Raw genomic sequence first — 6,073 nt, forward strand, 5'->3', positions numbered from 1 at the left:
CAGCAGGTGGGCTTCAGGCCAGGCTGCTCGATACGGTCGGCGCACATAGACCTAGAGAGCCGCCTTCATCTGGCTCGTCGTTCTAAAGAGGTCGCAGCACTGGTGACATTGGATGTGGCCAAAGCTTATGATTGCGTGGAACATGGCATACGTTTAGAAGAGATGGCTCGATTATGAAATTCTGTATTGCTCAGTGCGGAGTTACCTCCTCACATTACAATCAAACGCGAGGCTTACCTCAAGGATCCGCTCTGTCTCCTGTTTTATTTAACGTCTTACTCAGCGAGGTTCCCGTTATTGCGGGCGTGCAGTCGTACTTGTATGCTGACGATGTGGCATTTTTTAGCTCTTCAAGCCATATGCATGTCTTGTTTCAGTCACTGAAGCTTTATATGTCGACCTAGGAATCATGGCTGACTGGCCTCTGCCTATCCTTAAATGTTGACAAGTGTGCCCTCTTGGCATTCCCAGTGAAAGACGCAGTTTCGATTGGTCTGACATACAGACAGAAATTAATACCGCAGGTTACCTCTCTGAAATATCTAGCAGTGATGTATGAGAGCACTCTGAATTGGCGTCCTCAAATTGACTTCATTGCGGTGAAAGAGGTCAGAGCGGTTTCCGTGTTGAAGAGGTATTGTAATAAGAAATCGGCTATGCGCAGAGACGTCCTCCTTATGCTCTATCGCATGTACGTGCGCCCTATTCTGGAATTCGGCTGTATCCTTTTTTCTAGTCATCCGTTCTACAAGCTCCGAACATTGATTATTTTAGAAAGGCAAGCGTTGCAATTGTGTTTGGGATTGCCAATGTACGTCCCCATTCGGGTATCGTACTGGGAGGCTCGAATCCTTCCTCTGATCTCTCATTTCAAGGTGTTGACAGTAGAAGTATACCTTCGTGCAATGGAATTGCTTATATCACGATCACAAATTGTTTTTGTACACTCCCCAGCGTCCTTTATTGCCCAATCATAGCCCATGTACAAGCGTCCACAGGTGGTGTTCGTCCAGTCCTTGCTCGCCCCTTTAAATATCAACATATTATCTGTACCTACGTTTGACTTTCGCACTGCGATGGTGGACATTGATTTCGTCAACATTTTTCCCTCCAATGCCAAATGCTTTCCGGAGAGAACGATATCTGGCCTTTTAGCAAACTACCTAGAAGAGTTCCCGACACATGTGGTCATAGCCACAGATGCTTCTGTTCGAGACAAAAAAGCTGGCGTAGGCACCTTTTCACCTGCGCTCGACTGGGCATTTCCTCTTCGTCTTCCAAATTTCACGTCAATATATTTGGCAGAATTTTTTGGTAATCGCGCTCGCACTTCGAAAGCTCAGCGAAGAGCATTCCCAGGTGATCATTGTGACGGATTCTTTTTCGGTCTGCTCAGCTTGATCTTCACCAACCATTTCTCCACTTCGTCGATCGCTGTCGATGCTTATACCGGCACATGTCAGGGAAATCCGTCTGGTCTGGGTTACAGGGCACATAGGTGTTGAACTTAACGAAACCGCTGATTACCTGGTAGGAGTAGGACTGAATGGTCCTATGGTTGATACTGTGCCGCCGATAGCCTACGTTGTTGCAACTAGGTTTCGAAGGTAAAGTTCTCTGGACAGCGTCCCACCAGACAGCATCGCTGGCTGCCCTGACATTGAGCATCTCCGGTACTCTTGGAAATGTGACTTTGCGCAGTCTCGACTGTGCGGGGTCACACTGACTTGCTTTCAGTGCGGAACTCCTAATTTGAATTTTTATCTACACCGCGCACGCATAGCGCCATCGGCCAGGTGCGGCTTCTGTCAAGAGGAGGAAACAATTGACCACTTCCTGTTGTCTTGCCGGCGGTTCTCCTCCCTCCGAAATCGTTACCTGGAGGTTCCCCTCCGGCGCCTGGGTGTCGCCTTGTCGGTGCCTAATTTGTTGTCATTTGGGGCAGTCGGGCTTGGTTAGTGCAACGGGGATGTTTGTCGCGCTCTTCACCCGTTTATTGCCGAAACAGGTCGCTCGCCTTGTTAATCAATCGCATCAACCAATTTTCTTTCTGGAGTATTTAGAGAAGAAAAAATTGCGTGCACGTTTTTTGTTCAGGCGCTCACTACTGCGATTACTTTCCAATAATATCACGTGCTTGTAAACTTCAGCAAATTATAGGAAACAAAATGATAAGCAGCTGGGATCCCGCCACGCTGTCCGGGCGCTTTTACAGGACAGTCTTCAATTTTTCCCTTCGATCTGTGCTTGTTCTTTTGTTGTCTCACGTGCAAAGCCCGACTACTCTATACATACTCGCCCAGTAGCCATACAGTGGTGTGTGTGTGTGTGCGTGTGCGTGTGCGTGTGCGTGTGCGTGTGCGTGTGTGCATGCGGGCGCGTGTGTGTGTGCGTGTGCGTGTGCGTGGGCGCGCGCGTGCGCGTGGTTATAATGGGTGCGCGTGTGTCAGTGCGTGTGCGTGTGCGCGCGTGTGTGCGCGTGCGCGCGAATTATTACTCTCTTTCTCTCTCTCTCTCTCTCTCTCTCTCTCTCTCTCTCTCTCTCTCTCTCTCTCTCTCTCTCTCTCTCTCTCTCTCTCACCTACAACGTTTTTATATAGTGTAGGGGGAGCGATGCGGACTACGGACGCCAACGCGGGTGACATCGTGAGTTACATAAATGGTCTGCATTTAAAAAAAGTTGAAAATGCAGGTGTCTCGATTACGCTATAAGATATGGCAACTGAACACCATGTAGGGGCCAATGCACGTTGGCTGCAGGTGCTGCGTGCGTGTGTGCGCGTGCATGTGTGCGTGCGTGCGTGTACGTGTGTTCGTCTGATATATGCATGTGTCTGTGTGTGTGGTTTTGATCTAATCCTACTTGTTCGTCTCTAGCTGTGCAAGTGTGTTTTGAAAAGGATGCGTTTTCTGTTTCATGTAATAAAGAAAGAAAGGAGTGATCTAGCCGGAATAGCTTCCATTTCCATAGCGTAAGAAGTGGAGTCGATTCATGCGGAAATTTTTGTTTCGGATACATTTTTAATCGTTTATTGAAATACCTGTTGGTACGGCAGTATTAAATTTTTTTTCCGTTGCAAAATTGTTAGCATCACTGTACCCTATTTTCCCTTCGTTTGAAACTAATTAGTAAGCTTCTTCAACAGTGAAACCACAATAAGACTTGGCCAATCCCCCGGGGTGGGTACGCGCCATTCTTGTTCCGGATCCAACCAACCAAGCAATCGTTCTACGGCGGTAGAGGTTTCAGAGTGAGCGTGGTCCAAGGAAAGCGCTGTTCTGTTTCGGCGAGGGACACGACATAACACAGCAGGATGGAGTAAGGAAATCACTCTCGGAGGAAGGCTCGGCGGGGAACGGTGCCTCGAGGTCGTCTTCATCAAAGAGCAGCTCGACCACGTTTACGTCCCCACGATGTTCAGGAATCTTGTCCACGACGTCGAAGTGATTGCGAAGAAGGGGCCGCTTTTGGGCGCAACCGGCCGAGAGAATCCCGAATGGCCGTCTCCGCTGACCCATCTGGACGCGAACGTCGTGCTCGTCCGCTTCGGCATCGGCTACTCCGACTCACCCGACAGCGTGCCCGACAAGAGAATGGAGATGCACGCCACTTGTGCCCCAACGTGCCCTCCGACGTCTCGGGAATCGGCAGGCTTTGGGCCAGCCACACCTCGGGAGCTGCCTTGAGCAGAGCCTTGTCTTTGTGCAGAGAGACGCCTGCAGCCGCCTCAAGGGCTCCGCCAATGCGGAGGCAGGCTTGCGCAGGGTGTTTGACTGTGCGAGTGAGAAGGGCCAGAAAAGCCGAAGTGTTGTCTTGTCCGTCTCAAAACGTTTTAACAATCACCTTAAACTTACTTTCCAAACTTTTTCCCTGACATTTAATTGTAATGGGATATGGTTAGCACTGTTTTAACGTGCGTGCTTTTGCAATGTTTTCACATATTTGTTACCACTTCCACGAACTGAAGCTTTATTTGTTCTGTCAGGGTAATTTTCCTCACTGAATTTCTGCCCAATTAAACTTTTTTGGTGTCGTAACAATTGTTTTATGCTCTTACTGCTTTCGGTTTGCTGCGATTTGCTTGGTCAGTGGACACGGTGGCTGATTTAGGTTTTAAGGACGACAGTCCTCCTTGGGATGCCCCAACGCGATAATTTAGGTCTCTCTCTCCGTCTGTCTGCATTCTACCCAACCAGCCTTCCAAAAGTTGACACAATTCTTTAACATGACGCCTATATACGCTGGGCCTTTCTAAACAAATAAACTTGCTGTCAGGGGTCACACGTGTTCACTTTATGCTGCTCTACAAAAAACCTCAGCCTCGGTGCAGCAGGACGCCTGTGGACACCTGACAGAAGCGACGCTTGTATTTACGTAAACACGACTGAAATTAAAAAAAAAAAACGCTTTGGCAAAAAGAGAGTGAATTTGCGCGGCCTTCTACAAGGTGGCTCAGCTCGACTGCCGCAGTGTGAATAAAGAACTTTTAGGGAACCTACTGGAATTCGTTTGCTTTTTTATTCTCTCCAGAAATAGTTGGTTGGTTAAGCACGTAATATGGCCATTGCGATTTTCGAATCTTCTGTTGGAAACTTTGAAGTGGCCGAGTATGAAAAATTCAACAAAAAGTGTCTAAAAGATAATAAAAATAAGTGGATTGTATTTCGGCCATCCGTGTTCTAAGGGGAGGTGGGACTTTTGTCAGAGAACGCGGGTTCCGTCCCCGCCGCGGTGGCTGCCTTTCAGATTTTCGCTGTTTCATTTCCATATAGAGTAGTAATCCAAGCGCGGGTCGGGCTTTCTCTCTGTCATTGAAGTTATTTCTCTCTCTCTCTCTCTCTCTCGCTCGCTTGCTCTCTGTCTCAGATGGAGGGGAAAAGCGAAAATCCCGGTGTGTTGAGATTTCGGCGCAGGTTAAAGATACCCAGGTTGTGCAACTTATTCCTGAGCCCTCCTCTACAGCGCACCTGATAGCTCAGGTGTAGCTACGGCACGTTAAGCCGCATAACCTGATCTGACTTTCGTCTGGAAGCACCCGGCTAGTTGTCTTCAGTGTCCTTCTAATTGACGGGAACCGCTTTCAAACCGAAGTTGCATCGCATTGATACGATGAGTGCAGTCATCTGGCATGGAATTTATTTTCCTCAACCTCCAGTTTTTCTTCATTCACCTATATTTGTTTAGATAACTACACATTATTTGCTGTTGTTCGTTATTGTCTTCCATGGGACTCAACAGCAGTAGTCACGATCGCACATGGCGGCTGACTCGTATGCGGGCAACGCTTGCTTTCTTGTTGTTGGGGCAGGAGAACGGTAGCGGAATTCACGTCTTGCCTTCGTTGTAAACGCGTCGGTAGTTGAGTGGGCCCAATGCTGCTTCAAAATCGGAACCCAGAAGAGACGCGCTGAGCCATCGCCTCCTTTAACTAGTTAAAGGAGGCGATGGCTGAGCACGTTGAACACGCCTCATGAATCAGCGCCGTCGCTCTCGTTGCGAACGCGCTCGAAACGGAAGCGATCAGGCGAACTTTATGCGTCTACAAGCCATGAGCATGCCTTTTCATTCCTGCGAAATGCGATCGCTCATGTTTTTTTTTTGTTTATTTTTTTTAACTGGGCCAGCATACTGACCCGGTGGCGCAATGGTAGCGCGTCTGACTCCAGATCAGAAGGTTGCGTGTTCGAATCACGTCCGGGTCCATGTTTTCTTTTTTTTTTCAGACCGGATAGTCACAATCTACATGGGTTTTCACGGGCCGTGCATGATATCGAGCCCAATTTATGGAACCCGTCGAAATAAAGGGACCTTAGGTGTCCAATTGCTATTTGCGCCACGTATTTTCGCTATGTTCAGTATACCATCGTTCAAGACTTGCTAAAAGGAAGTTCAGTTCCCAAGAAAATTTTTACATGCCATCCTGTGATATACCTTTCAAATAGATACCCTGGTTGTGCAAGGGTGGGTCCCCAATAGAACGGCTTTAACTCACGGACTTACTATATGTACAAAATGACAAAGTTACGTCACGTTTTACAGCTGGGATGACTTGATAAGCCTGACCTTGACGAC

General features: G+C 48.2%; 1 non-coding gene across 1 annotated transcript; it reads left to right on the plus strand.

Annotated features, from left to right (window-relative positions):
- Positions 1 to 5,631: 5,631 nt before the first annotated feature.
- On the plus strand, positions 5,632 to 5,703 carry Trnaw-cca (transfer RNA tryptophan (anticodon CCA)). Its single transcript has one exon. It is a non-coding gene; the product is annotated as a tRNA-Trp (tRNA).
- Positions 5,704 to 6,073: the final 370 nt, after the last annotated feature.

This window comes from Haemaphysalis longicornis, unplaced genomic scaffold (genome assembly GCF_048455015.1).
Source record: "Haemaphysalis longicornis isolate Haplotype H1 unplaced genomic scaffold, Haemaphysalis longicornis Haplotype H1 scaffold_1, whole genome shotgun sequence".
Lineage (NCBI taxonomy): Eukaryota > Metazoa > Arthropoda > Arachnida > Ixodida > Ixodidae > Haemaphysalis > Haemaphysalis longicornis.